This window comes from Macrotis lagotis, chromosome 6, assembly GCF_037893015.1.
Source record: "Macrotis lagotis isolate mMagLag1 chromosome 6, bilby.v1.9.chrom.fasta, whole genome shotgun sequence".
NCBI classification, from domain to species: Eukaryota; Metazoa; Chordata; class Mammalia; order Peramelemorphia; family Peramelidae; genus Macrotis; species Macrotis lagotis.
Window position 1 is genome coordinate 32,107,612 of NC_133663.1, and position 14,826 is coordinate 32,122,437.

Sequence of the window (14,826 nt, forward strand, 5' to 3'; positions counted from 1 at the left end):
TCTATTTGATCTACATTGCAGTCAATGAGATTCATGCTTTGGGAGGATTTGGAGTCAGGAAGTCCTGGGTTCAAATCCTTGGGCAAACCACTTACTCAATGACCTAAAAAAAGGGAATTATATACTACTTCCTTCACAAGATTGTTATGAGGATTATGTGATATAAACTCTATAAAACACTTTGAAAATCATAAGATGCCGCATAAACATGAGTTACTATTGTTATTATCATTTTTCATTTTATAGATAAGAAAAGTTAGATTCAGAGAAGTTAAATTTCTTATTTGAGGGATTCAAATCTAAATCTTGCTGACTCTACATTCAGCAATCTATCCATGTTGCTATACTGATTCTCATTGTACGATAGTTTCATTTTCATGGAAATAGAATTTGTCAGAAAATGTACCTATGGAAAAACCCCAAAATTTGGTTATTTAGGTTTTTCCCCATACCACTTCCCCATTTCCACTATCACTAATGTTTTGAGTTGGATATACTGCTATCCATAAGAAAATTGTTAATACCCATCAAGCATTATAGAGCTATCTTCCTGAAAAGGAGTTCTGAAGTCAGTAAAAAATATGAGTTTTTCAAGTTGCCAATCTCCAGAAGACATCACCAGTTAACTGATGAGGAAAATAGGAAATGTCTTGGTACAACAGAAAGGGGGAAAACTTTGAAGTCAGAGAACCTGACTTCCAATTCAGCTCCTGCCTCTTACTGATGTGACCTTAAACAAGTCACCTGCTCTCTCTGCATCTGTAAAACGGGTAGTTGGACTAGCTGGCCTAAGGAGTACATTTCAGCTTCCAGTCCGAGAGTCTTTTTCTTAATCTGGTGGCTATGCCCAGCAAAGTCTTCCTCTAATTTATGGGTCACTGACAGTCATTAGTAACAGTGGAGGTACCACAAGTGATGACACATACCTTGATGTTTCTTGAAGGCCTAATAGAGTCTGTTTTAGGAAAATACCGCCTGCCTAAACCAAGACATAATCATATTTGAGGGAGGGCAAGTGTGTGATTCATTCTGCTCCTGAGTCCTTTATCATCTGTGACCTGAGAAAATGGACAATTCTGAAGCCCAGGGTATGGATGAGAACTAGCTTCCATGAAGTTTATCAGATTATTCCCAAGATTTCTTTGAAAGAAGTGGATACCAAGCCAGTGAAGGCATTTAGAGGGAAGGAGAATCTAAATTAATAATGGGGAACTCTTTCCAATAATGGTGGAAGAAGCAATTAAGAAAACAAAAACTCAGTCAACTGTTTTTGCTTGGATCCCAATGGGTTGCAGCTAGATCTAAATGCACTGTGCTAAGAGTTGGGCCTGCAAAGAAAGGCAAAAAGAGTCCCTGTAGCCAAAGAAATAATGTCATTTATTAGGCTTATATGAGATAAGTCCAGAGTAGACAGAAGGCAATGTCAGAGGAGAGATGAAGACAAATTAGGTATGGCAGAGTTTAAACCATCCTCTAGTTGACCTGCTACTTCTTTGTAATGCAAATCTTTTTTTTTAAATGATCTTGTCTAGCTCTCAAATTTTACAGAGAAAAAGTGACGTGCCAAGGTCAAACAGACAGTAAACCTGGGGAAAAGGTGGGTTTGGAGTTTGAACCCAGGCCCTTTGAATCAGTGCAGTGCACTGTACCACAAAGTCTAAGATCATTTGACAAAGAAAACATTTATTTCTAGAAATGTATATTAAGAAGCCTCAGAGACTAGCTCACTCTTTACGCACTTGGCAATTTCTATTTCTATTTTGTTTTGGCAAGGCAATGGGATTAAGTGACTTGCCCAGGATCACACAGCTAGGTAATTATGAAGTGTTTGAGGCTGGATTTGAACTCAGGTCCTCCCTGACTCCAGGGCTGGTGCTCTATGCACCTTACAACCTAGCTGCTCCTGTAATTTCCATTTCTTAATAGTATCTACGTTTTATAAAGGCAGTTGGGTGGCACAGTGGGCAGGCTCATCTGACGGAATCCAAAACCCACCTCGGACACTTACTAGCTTCCTGACCCGAGGGAAGTCACTTAGCCTTGTTTCCCTGTTCCCTCCTCTGTAAAATGACCCGTGGAAGGAAATGGCCAACGGCCCCAGAATCTTTGCCAAGCAAACCCCAAATGGGATCCAAAAGGAGTCAGGCGGGACTGAAATGACTGAAAATTCCGCCTGATAATCTGAGAGCCAGGAAGAAAACCTTCAGTTGCACGGACTCAGCCTAGACTCCCTCCACCATTTTTTTCCGACAACTTCTATGACACAAGTCTCCTCTTTATATAAGTATGTGAGTTCTCCTTCCCTCCGCCTCGGACCAGCTTCTTCCAAAGAAATCCTGGAAAGGAGCCTGCGAAGCGCCGGGGACGGGCCCCTTCTGGTCCTCGGTGGCTGCGCTTCTAAAGCAGGCTGGGGCCCCCCAGGAGCGAGCCCGCCCCGCGCTGGGGGCCCCCCAGCTCCTCCGGCTCCAGGAGGCGGCCCCCGCCCCGCGCGTCGGGGTGCAAGACACCTGCAGGGCCGGGGCCCCGGGCCGTGCCCAGCGGGCCCCCCGGGCCTCGCGCCCGGCCCCGGCGCGCGTCTGGCTGCGCCCGGGCGGCGGAGAGCCGGCGGCCCGCGTGGCCCACCCCGACCCCGGCCGCGCCGCCGCCGGGCGGAGCTCCCGGGAGGGGCCGAGGAGAAGGACCCGGGCCCCGGCCCCGCCCGCGGGCCCCCGGCCAGCCGGCCAGCCCGGGGCTGAGGCGTGGCGCAGCGCCCCGGGCAGGGGCGCCGGGGCCCCCTCACGGGCCGGCGCCGCTACTTCTTCAGGCCCGCTAGCTAGCCCGGGGAGCCAGCTCGGGGCTGGCCCCGCACTCACCTGGGGCCCCTGGGGCGGCGGCAGCGCCATCCCGGCGGCGCGGAGAAGCGGGGCCCCCGGCTCGGCCCTCCACGAGTTGCCCCCCGCGAGGCTGCGGCCCGGGACGGTGGCGCTCTGCTGCGGGAGCCCGGAGCCGGCGCTCGGGCGGACTCTCGGGTCCGGAGCCCGGCCCGCCCCCGGCCCGCCCCGGCCCCGCCCCGGCCCCGGCCCGCCTATCGGAGGCAGCCTTGAACTTGAGACCCCGCCCCAAGGCCCGGGGGCGGAGCTCGGCAGGAGGAGCGGGCGCTCGGGCGGACTCTCGGGTCCGGAGCCCGGCCCGCCCCGGCCCGCCCCGGCCCCGCCCCGGCCCCGGCCCGCCTATCGGAGGCAGCCTTGAACTTGAGACCCCGCCCCAAGGCCCGGGGGCGGAGCTCCGAGGAGGAGCGGGCGCTCGGGCGGACTCTCGGGTCCGGAGCCCGGCCCGCCCCGGCCCCGGCCCGCCTATCGGAGGCAGCCTTGAACTTGAGACCCCGCCCCGAAGGTCAGGGGCGGAGCTCCGAGGAGGAGCGGGCGCTCGGGCGGACTCTCGGGTCCGGAGCCCGGCCCGCCCCCGGCCCGCCCCGGCCCCGCCCCTGCCCGCCTATCGGAGGCAGCCTTGAACTTGAGACCCCGCCCCGGGGGCCGGGGGCGGGGCGCGGCGGGGCCCGAGGGCGGAGCTCCTACGAAGGAGCGGGCTCTGGGGCGGACTCTCGGGCCCAGAGCCCGGCCCCCAGCCCGCCCCGGCCCCGCCCCGGCCCCGGCCCGCCTATCGGAGGCAGCCTTGAACTTGAGACCCCGCCCCTGGGTCCGGGGACGGAGCTCCGAGGAGGAGCTGGCGCTCAGGAGGACTCTCCGGCCAGAGCCCGGCCCGGCCCCCCAGGCTCCGCCCCCGCCCCGGCCCGCCTATCGGAGTCAGCCTTGAACTTGAGACCCCGCCCTGAGGCCCGGGGGCGGAGCTCCGAGGAGGAGCCGGCCGGATGCCCGGGGCTTTGTTTTTCTGCGGCCCCTGGCGCGGGGCGGTGCCCGCGAGGCGCGAACAAAGGGGGCTCTGATGGGCACCGGGCCTCGGTCCACCAGGGCCGCCCAACTGCCCGCCTCGGGCCCAGCAAGGCCGGACCCTGGGCTCCGGGGCCTCGGAGAGAGGAGGCTCCTCGGGGCTCCCGGGCTGGGCCTGGCCCGGTCCGAGCTCCCCTCTGCCGAGATTGGGCTCCTCTCTGAAAAGGGGGAAGGGAGCGGCTGCGGATCCTGGAGTTTGCGCCGGGCAGAGGCCCCGTCTGGGGTGGGTCTGCAGGCCTGCCTCGCTTTTGAACTTGACTTTAATTCTTTTTTCCTTGGCAATAGGGTTAAGTGGCTTGCCCAAGGCCACACAGCTAGGTCATTATAAAGTGTCTGAGACCGGATTTGAACCCAGGGACTCCTGACTCCAGGGCCGGTGCTCTATCCGCTGTGCCACCTAGCCGCCCCTTGACTTTAATTCTTAACAGTGTTTTCCTCACTTTTTCGGAACTCTAGAACCCTGATTCGCAGCATTCTCCAAGAATGCTCACATTGAACATTTAACAATCTGCTCCCTCCAGCTTGTACTAGTGGCTCCAGGACCCCCAGCTCCTGGCCTGAAGCGCTGTGGGGTGGGAGTGTGTGCAGTGGAGGGGGCACTAGCCTTGGAGCTGGAGGGCTGGAGTTCGAATCCAGCCCCAGACACTTGTGTGACCTTAGAAGAGTCACTTACATCTGAGTGCCTCGCATCCAAGACCCTCTCCAGTTGTCCTGATTCCTATCTGGCCATTGGACCCAAGTGATGTTTGTCCTTCCTTCTCCAAGAAGACCAACTGGACTCAGATGGTGTCCAATTCACTTGCTTGTCATGGCACCACCTCCCTGATGCCATGATCTTCTTGGAGAATGAAGGACTGAGAAGTTCCTCACTTTAAACACCTAGGGTTAGATTCTGGCAGTAGCACATTTTACCTGTGTGACCTTTGGAAGGTCACAGAGTTCCCTGAGTTTCAGAGGCTTCCACTGTAAAATGAGGGGGGTGAACTTGATACTGCTTCCTGCTACAAACCGTGATCCTACACTTCCTTTCATTTCTCCGGCAGTTTCCTCTTTTATAAAATTAAGGAATTGGATTAGATGAAGCCATGATTGCCTCAAGCTCTAACACCCTGTAATTGTAGGAAGAGAACGTTTCTTTTCCTCTCTGCTTCCGGGGTAGCCAGGTAGTGCAGTGGATAGAGCACTGACCTTGGAGTCAGAAGCTGATACTTGCCACTTACTGTGTGACTTTGAGCAAGTCATTTAACCCTGATTGCCTCCCATTCAGGGCCATCTCCAGCCATCCTGATTCATATCTGGCTATTGGACCCAAATGGCTCCAGAGAAGAAAGTGAGGCTGGTGACTTAGCACAACATCCCCTCACTCAAATCCTTTTCATGTGCTTGTCTTGGCTTCACCTCCCTGATGTCTTGGTCTTCTTCACTAACAAAAGACAAACATCAGCATCACCCTGGCTTCCTTCAAAGGTACAACCTCCTACAAGAGCATTTTCTATTCCCCATTTCCCCCACCTACCTCTAGCAGTGGCATCTCTACCTCTCAGAATCATTTTGTTTTACTCTGATCACTTCTAGGTTGTATCCTCCTAATAGAGTGGACACTCCTTGAAGTCAAGACTTGTTTAGGTTTTGTCCTTGTGTCTCCAGTAAATTGCTTTCCACTATGCAATTAAATTAGGGAATAGTCATTCAGTTAAATTAAATTTGGATTCAAAGGCACTAAATTAGACTCTGGACTCTGGAACTTGGGCCTTAGTCTCCTCATTTGTAAAATGAGGGAGTTGGACCAGATGATTCTCAGGTCCCTTTAGGCTGAAATCATGCAAACTCTACTCAGAACTTGCTAGCAATCAGATCAAATGTGGAAGGAAATTTCAACAGTCTTCCTCATCTGCAAAATTGGGAACCCCATGACACATGTTCAAAATGCTCGGAAGACTAAAAATGAAAGTTTTTTTTCAAAATGAAAGTTAATTCCAGTTTCCCCAATGAGGTCTGAAGTCAAGGCAATACTCACCTCAGCTCTTACAATTTGATTTAAAAATCTTTCTTGGCTAAGTGAATTTGTCAGAACATAGAATCATAGGTTGAGGGATGGAAGGTTACTAAAAGATTATCTAATTCATCCCTTTACATTAGAGATAAGGAAAATGGCCCAGGAAATGGAATTCATTTACCCCTGGGTCACACCAGTAATGGCAGAGAGGATTTTAACTCACTACAGCTGACTAATGTATACACTGGGGCATTTTGAGCAAGACAAATGATAGGATATGTTGCTTTTTTCTCCCTAAAAGATCCAGGCACAATGATGAATAAATGCCTTTCACGTCCCCTCTTGGGAGAGAGAAAATTTGCCTTATTCCAAAGTCTCCAGTGTTCTGAGAGCACTCCCTTTCTCACCTCCTGCTCTTGAAATCCACAGCTCCCAGAGAGATTCTGCTTAAGTGCCATCAGCTTGAGATCTCTAGTTTTTAGAACTTCCTGTCCCACCCCATCCCAACTGCTCCTATGACCTTTGACTTTTTACTTAATTGCCTCAAGGAGAAAAGAACCTTATAATTCAAACCCTCTGCAGTTAAAGAACTTGGGATCAAACCACACCTGTGATATTTATTGCCTGTCTGACCTGGGATAAATCATTTTAGCTTCTCTGGGTCTCAGTTTTCTCATCTGTAAAATAGTCTGGATAGTCTCTGTGGTACCTTCCAGCTCTTGTTCTATGAGCTTATGATCTCCTTCTTTTTTAAAAAAAATTAATTGATTTTTAATTTATGGAATAAAGCAAGTATTTCCATAACAGTATTTCCATAAAAAAAGATGATTGTACACGAAACTGCAAGTCTATTATGTTCAAATGATTTCCATGATCTCTCACACTCTACCCTCCCCCCATCAAGTAGAATGTGGAGACCAGGGATCATGGTGATATTTGTTTTCCTATTTCTGGTGCCAAGAATAATTCCAGATATTCTGTCATAGAAGGTGTGTCATATTTATACTATTATATGCTTATCATTATCATCATAATAATATGCAATTTTATTGCTTTAAGATTTGCAAAGCACTTTGTCTTATTTCATTTCATCCTCACTACAACCATGGGAGGTAGGTGCTTTGATCATCTCCATTTTACAGGTGAGGCTGAGACTTACCCAAGGTCACATAGCTACTAAGTGTCTGAGGTAGGAACTCTAAGTCCAGTATTTCAACCCTTGCACTATTTAGCTATCTTATTGGATTGGTAAGATCCAATATATTTAAAACTTATATAAAGTTGGAAAGGATTCTAGAAGTCATCTAATCCAACCCATTCACTTTACAGATCAGGAAACTAAAGCCCAGAGTATATCATGAAAATATTGGAGGCAGGATTTGAACCAAGTCCTTGTACTAAAAATCAACAGTTCTTTCCACCCTACCACATTGCTTATTTAGAAGTGACTAGAAATGAAGGTCCCATTGAAGACGTGCTTCCTCTGTTCTACACACAGATGATTTAAGAGAAATGTTCATCCACCAAGTATTTATTGAGCTACTCTGCCCAGTTCAGTCTCTCTTATTTTTGGTAACCCCATTTTATCCCCAATTTAGCAATTCCTTACTCATGTTAATCATCTTGAGATCATTCTCCCCAGGCCAAAATGTCACAAGGAAACCATGAGTAAGCTTCTGCCAAGTAGATTTTCTTGTATTTCTTGTCAAATGGAAATCACATAAAGCCTGGGAAAGCTTTTCAATAGGGAGGAGAGTCTGGGACCAGAACCTGCCTTTATCTGCCCAAGGAAGCAAAAGTGAATTCATTTTTCTCCTTCAAGGAAGAAGGAAACTTCAAGGAAGGGGAAAAAGGAAATAAATCCCATGATTTTAGATTATGCCTCTAAATGGAGGCAGCACTGCCACCTGGTGACCAAAGCCAGGGACGACTGGGACCTTGGCAAGGAAGTACAGGCTCTGATTCAGAGCTGGGGTGAACCTCAGGGGCCAACTAATCTAGCCCTTCCTCCCATTTTAAGAGATGAGGAAACTGAGGCTTTACCTAAGTGACACTTGGCCAAGGTCACCTCTAGGATCATAGAATTAGAGCTGATGGGAATGAAATTCAGAAATCACAAAATCCATCCCTCTTCCCATTTTACAGATGAAGAAACTGAGGCTTAGGTTAAGTGATGTTTGCCCAAGATCACTCATACGAAAATCATAGAGTTAGAGCTGATAGAGAAAGAAACTCTCTAACTTCCCATCTAATTCACCTCTCCTCCATTTTACAGGTGAGGAAGGTGAGGTTTAGCCTAAGTGATTCTTCCCCAAGGTCATCTCCAAAATCATCAAATGAGAGTTGATAGGGAAGGAAGCTCAGAAACCATCTAATTCACCCCTTCTCCCATTTTACAGATGAGAAAACTGAGGCTTAACCTAAGTGATGCTTGTCCAAGGTCATCCCCAGGATCATAGAATTAGAGCTAATAGGAAAGAAAGGGCAGAAACCAACTAATCCATCTCCTCCTCCCATTTTACAAATGAGGAAACTGAGACTTTGTCTAAATGATGCTTTTGTAAAATCATCCCCTAGGATTGTGGGGCCCTTAGAAAGCAGTTAGTCTAGCTCCTTCATTTTCCTGATGGTGCAAGTGAGATTTGGGAAGCCTGAGACACTTGTTCAAGGTTACACATGGGTTCTAAGATTTAGAGCTGAAAGGTAAATATTTTCTTCCTTGAGGAAAGAAGCTGGAAGACATCTATTCATCATCGTGCTTGGATCTTGTATGGAGAAAAGGCAATCTATCCGCTCATTTGTCTTGATCAGAATAGCATAGAGGATGGAGTCCATAGCATTCAATCCCACCCGCTCCCATTTTTATAGATGAGGTTTAGAAAGATTGAGTCATGTGTCTAAATGGAGGGGAGTAAAGAAAGAACAGAAAGAAACAGAAAAAAATGTGTTTCTGTTGGGGAGGATGGTAGAGGACAAGCTGAAGGAGGGAATCATATATATGAATTGAGACATTTTACAACAGGCTGCCTGAGGGTGGAACATTCCTTGAGGATATGAAAAGGCCTTGGCAAAGAAGATAATTACATCCATAGCCACCTCTTTCATGTGGAGTCTGAAGTGCCTGCTTAGACATCCTCAAATTGACCCACTGCCTAATGAGAAAGCTCTCTTCTCTTTCTCCAGAAAAAATTCCTTTGGAGTCCGGAGGGTCCCTGAAATGGAAGCGATGTGAAGAGGTGGTCTAGGGCTGGCACCTAAGTCTTCAAAGAGAGATGCTTATCTCAGTTCTCCAGGGAAGCAGATTCCATCTCCTCCCTCACTTGCTCCTTGCCAAAACTCTCTATTGCTGAAGCTTTTGATTCCTTTTGCTTATGGGATTATCCATTTACATCTGGTACCAACCTTAGGGGCCAACCAAGGCACCCATTTCATTTGTCAGATTGTGACTTAGGGAGGGTGTGAGTAGGGTCAGGGATAGGATTTGAACTCAGCTCCCCTGACTCCAAATGCTAGAGATGCCACAAAAGAAAATGATTTGCTGCCAACCTGCATGATGCCAAAATGGACATTTCCTGATTTTTAGCCAAGCACAGTCTTTTGTAATTCCTTCTACCATCCAGGGAATAGTATTCCCTAAGGAACCCTCCTAGGATTGGTATCCTCTGATCTGTAGCTCCTTACTTTCTTTTTTTTTTTAGGTTTTTTTTTTGCAAGGCAATGGGATTAAGTGGCTTGCCCAAGGCCACACAGCTAGGTAATTAAGTGTCTGAGACCGGATTTGAACCCAGGTACTCCTGACTCCAGGGCCGGTGCTTTATCCACTGAGCCACCTAGCTGCCCCAGCTCCTTACTTTCTAAGGGATTTGCCCACTAAAATACAGTGGATCAACCTTTCTCCCACAATCCCTAGCACTCTCTCAGAAAAGCGAGAGGCCCCTGCATTTCTGGCTGGCATTTTCTGCTCCACCCACATCCCCAGGAAATCACTGGCTAGCCTGATATTTCCCCTCCCTCTGCCAAGAGCAGGGAAAGGAGACAAAGAACTGGGGGCATTGCTATGTCTGGGGCTCTCTAACTGCACCCCTCCCAGGCTGATGGGGTAGAATTTCAGACTGATCAGGTATATAATGGGAAACTGCCTCAATCCCATAAGGCTGCCTCACTCCCTGCCCCTTTGGAAGGGAGGCGGAAAATATTAAGCATAGCCACACTATTCAAGATGAAAAGGAGGGGTAGAGGAGAGCACTGCCCAGGCAGCTACCTGGTTGCCCTCCTGAGGCTTGTAAAACTAACAGGTGATTTTTACACATCACTTTAAGGTTTGCAGAGTATTTTGACATATATATCATTTCATCTGACCTTCACAATCAATCAATAATTCTTAATAAGAATCCACAGGCACTGTGCTAGGTCCAGGGGATAAAAAAATAGTCCTTGCTCTCAATGAGTTTACATTCTTTGGACAAAACCCAGGTATTTCAAATATTATTTTGCAGGTGAGGAAACTCAGACTGAGCAAGCTTAAGAGAGGTATTGAGAAATTAGTGGAAAGGGGGAGAGTCAGAAGAAAGGCAGGCTTAGAAGTGATCTCTTTGGTTATAAAGGATCAAGAATACTGGTTACTTTGGAGGCAGGGTTGCAAAGAGATAAATTTGGGCTTGATATAAGGCATAAACTTGCTGGCAGAGCTATACAAAAGTTCAAAAATACCTCAAGAAGTATGAGGTTCTGTCTGACTTTAGACAATCATTAGGTATCTCTTGAGGGGGTTGTTTATCTGATATGGGGACTGGGACCATTTGAGTGACAGGAAAGAATTTACAGATTATATAGCCCAACTCACTTACAAATGGGAAAACTGAGGCATGGAGCATTTAAGTGACTTGCCACATCACAGGATTCCAACTGAGAAAAGAAAGGTACCCACAGGGTTCAATTCTGTTGTTTTCAGATAAGAAAATAGGGACCCAAAGAGCTGGGACTTGTCTAAATAATAGATATATTATTAATAAACAATAAAAATGCCAAAAATAAAAGCAGAGTTGGAATTTTATCTCTGAATCCAGAACCAGGGTTCTTTCTACTGTGTCACATTATATACCGCACCTGCTATTCTGTGCCTTGCCCATATTAGTTCCTAGGAAGCAGCAGAGGCAGAATTTTAATTCAGAGATTTCCTAACCCCAAGACCAGGATTCTTTCCCTACACTACCTTGTTTCTGTGTTCTGCTCTAGGCAATGTACCTCAGAGTTTCTAGAACCTCACTGGAGTCTGATTAGAAATGCTGCTACAAATCTCTGAAAGCCAGCCAATTGCTATTGGCTATAAAATATATATTCTTATACCTCCTAGATCTCTCTTCATTAAAGAACACTGCTGCCCAAAGTCTGGGACTGTCCTTGGTTGAACTCTCAACAGTGTGCCAGGACCCCACTGCCAATAGGAAGGAATCTGAGAGGCCCAACCCCAATATTTTACATATAGGAAAAAAAACTGAGGCCCAGAAAAACTCAGGTCAGAGAGCTAAAAACTGGTAGGGCCAGGTCTTGAACCATATCTCCTGATGACTGCTGTAATAACTCTTTCCACCACATTTTTAAAATCAAATCTTATCTATGATTATCAGCTTCTTGAGAGTTCACTCAGACAACATGCATTAGAGGCAAGACTTGAATCTTCATTTTTCTTGTTCTGGGGGTAGCTCTCTATCCTATTTTTCTACCATATGTTGTCATAAAAATAGTTTTCCCCATCGCCTCAAAAATCTTGCAATATACTCCCATAATAAACAAATGTCCATCTCAGGCACTTTACATTAGATTTTATCCCTCCCTCTTTTTTTTGTTGGAATCACAGAATTTCAGATTTAAGAGGAACTTTGAAGGCCAATCTGAAATTGGCAAATATAACCCAAAACAAACAAATATAATAATCAACTTTGAAACAGTCAATGGTGGAGAGGCTGTGGGAAAACAGACATACATTGTTGATAAAGCTGAGAATTGGTTTAACTGTACTGGGGACAGAGAGTAGAATGGGCTTGGACTTGTGTGAGAAAAGTGATGATGCTGTCCATACTCTTTGACCTAGCAGTCCCAATCTTTGGACACATCCCAAGGAGGTCAAAGACAGAGGGAAAAGCCTCTAAAATACCAAAATATTCACAGATCACTCTTTGTAGTAGCAAACTACAGAAAGTAAAGATGAGGGAATGATTGAAAAGACCATGGTATATGAATGCAGTGAAATATTAGTAAGCAATAAGAAATGACAAATATGGAAAATTCAGGAAAACATAGAAGATATATATGAATTGATGCAGAATGACATAAGGAGCATAAGAAGAACAAATACACAAAGGCTAAAATACCATACATGGCAAGACCATGAAAAAGATATATACTATGAATAATTGCTTGAAGAGATAAGGAAGCTTTCCTTTCTCTGGTTTTGGGAGAAGTGAGGATTTACAAGAAAAGACTGTTGCAGACACAGTCAAACCAGATAAAAGTATCAGTGGGTTTGCTTATCTTGTTTCCTTTGTTAGGTGGAAGAGTTCAGTACCTAGTCAGGAGGGAGTATCTAGAGGCAATAGTGAAATAAAACAAAAAGGATGGTTAGATGATAGATAGCTAGATAGACAGATAGATAGATAGATGGATGATAGGTAAATAAATAGAGAGAATGAAAGAATCCCCCCTTCCACATCCAATGGCAAATGGCCATCAGTCTCTGCTTAAGTGGTTGGTACAAGTACTGATCCTTTTCCTCTAATGTAGTAGCTATTGGCTCTTGGGGACAAGAAATTTGTGATTATTTATCTCAGATCTTCTCATAGCACCCAGACTAGGGTGGATGCTTAGAAATATATATTGAAATGAAATCATATTTTCTCTGTCACTAAGTTCAAGAGAGAAACAGAATATTTGATTGAGTGTAATAAAAACCTACCTAATACAAAGGATAGTGAAAATGGCAAATCCCGTGTCCTACTATTGCTCCAAGCCATGTTGATTTGATACAAAAGGAAGACCTGGGTTCAAGTCCTGCCTCTGAGCAATCCTAGTTTTGTAAATAGACAAGTCACTTGACCTCAGTGCTCTAGGTAAATCTCAAAGACTAGAAATTGTAGAAAAATGACCAACTTGCATTGTTGATTGGTTTCTCTCCTCTGAGAATTCCCTAAGTTTTCACATCACTTACGTACTTGTCATATTTGATTTTTGTAATGTGGTTATGTATGTGATGATCCTAGGATTATAGACTGGGTTTTGGAGAAGTGAGGATTTATTTCAGGTCTTTAACTTGAACTTGAAAGACCTTAGAGACAACCATGAACAACTGCTCCCCCATTTTACTTATGAAGATTCCAGTCCTTTCCACATTTCCTGTTTTGCCTGACAGTTATTACTTTGAAAATAATTCTAGCTTTAATCATTGCTCATATTATGCTTACATGCAATTACACCTTACTTTATTGGAACAAGAACATATTCATTCGTTGATTCATTCAACAAGCCTATATTAAGCATCCATTGTGTACAGAACACCGTGTTGCCATTAGAATACATAAGTTTAAATAAGGTTCACCAGTTCCTGCCTTCATAAACCTTGTAAAGTAAATCTGCAATATTGAGCTGAGGAGCCCAAAGAATAGAGAATTATGTTTGGAATCAGGAAGACCTGAATTCAGATTCTGCCTCATGTATATACTGGCTGTGACTTTGGGCAAATTACTTTACCTCTTCCATTCTCAGCTTCCTCATCACACAAACACAAACACACAAACACATCACAAGATAAAATAAAATGATTTGTACATGAGGGAAATGAAAATGAAGGGCTTTGTCAACTCAGAGAGGGAAATATCATTAATACTGAGGACAGGGAAAGTTTCCTAGAAAAGGTGACAATTAAATTGGTATTGGAAAGAAGAGAAATTTGAGACATTTTGGAGAGAGCTCCTAAGAGAGGCTGTTCTGCCACCATCTTGGCTCCACTCCGTGAAGAAGAGAAATTTAACAAGCAAAAGGAAAGCTATTCCAAGCATAAAGAACATGTGAAAAAGACTTGAAGGTGGGATATGAAGAACATGTCTATGTTACATAAGTAGTAAATAGCAATATGGCACTTGAGCCCACATCTTTTGGTTCCAAATTCATTGATTCCCCACTATAGCGTGAGGGTCCAGATCAGGCTGATAGCTATGGGAACAGAGATAAGGTGTGATCTGTTTTTGAAAATGGCAAAAATGATCAATGAAATAATCAATGCTGGAGAGTCTGTGGAAAGCTAGGTACAGTGATACATTGCGAGGAATTGGTTCATCTATTCTGGAAAGCAATTTGCAATTATGTCTACATTTCTTTGACTGAAGGATCCCACTGTTGACCACACACCCCAGGGAGATACAAGTCAGAAAGAAAAATCCTTACTATGTCCATAGCAGCACTTGTGAAAGTCCATCTCTAGGAGCAGAGGGATGATGCAGCTATCTTCTATTTTTTCTTCCCTGTGCTACTAGTCGATGGGTAGAAAAAGATGAATAAAGGAAAGATATAGAAAAAGTAGAAAATTAAGATTATTTGCTGTGAGTCTTAGAAGTAGGTGCCTGATAGAATTTAATATCTTTGAGGGTAAGGACTGCTTTATTTTTCTGTATATCTCTCTAGGCAGCTAAATGGTATTCTGAGAAAGGGAAGGTTCTATTATGATCTAGTTACTGTACTAAATTTTGAGAGTATTATCTCATTTGAGTCAGTAGATAAAATGTTAGTCTTGGAGAAAAGAAGATTTGTATTTAAAGCCTATCTCAGACCCCCTGTGTGATACTGGAGAAGTCACCTCAGTTTACCTCAGTTTCCTCATCTATAAAATGAGGTTAATAATATGACCTACTTTGT

General features: G+C 45.4%; 1 protein-coding gene across 4 annotated transcripts in view; it reads right to left on the bottom strand.

The window, feature by feature from the left end:
* The window catches only part of PLD1 (phospholipase D1), a 257,572-nt gene that overhangs the window by 191,964 nt on the left and 50,782 nt on the right, over nt 1-14,826 (bottom strand). The window contains exon 1 of one of the 4 annotated variants that reach the window (XM_074190926.1): nt 2,853-2,927. The exons of the other annotated variants lie outside the window; for them this stretch is intronic. The gene's annotated coding sequence lies outside the window, so the exon portion shown is untranslated. Of the gene's footprint in view, nt 1-2,852; nt 2,928-14,826 lie in introns of those variants that run through there. 4 annotated transcript variants of the gene reach the window in all.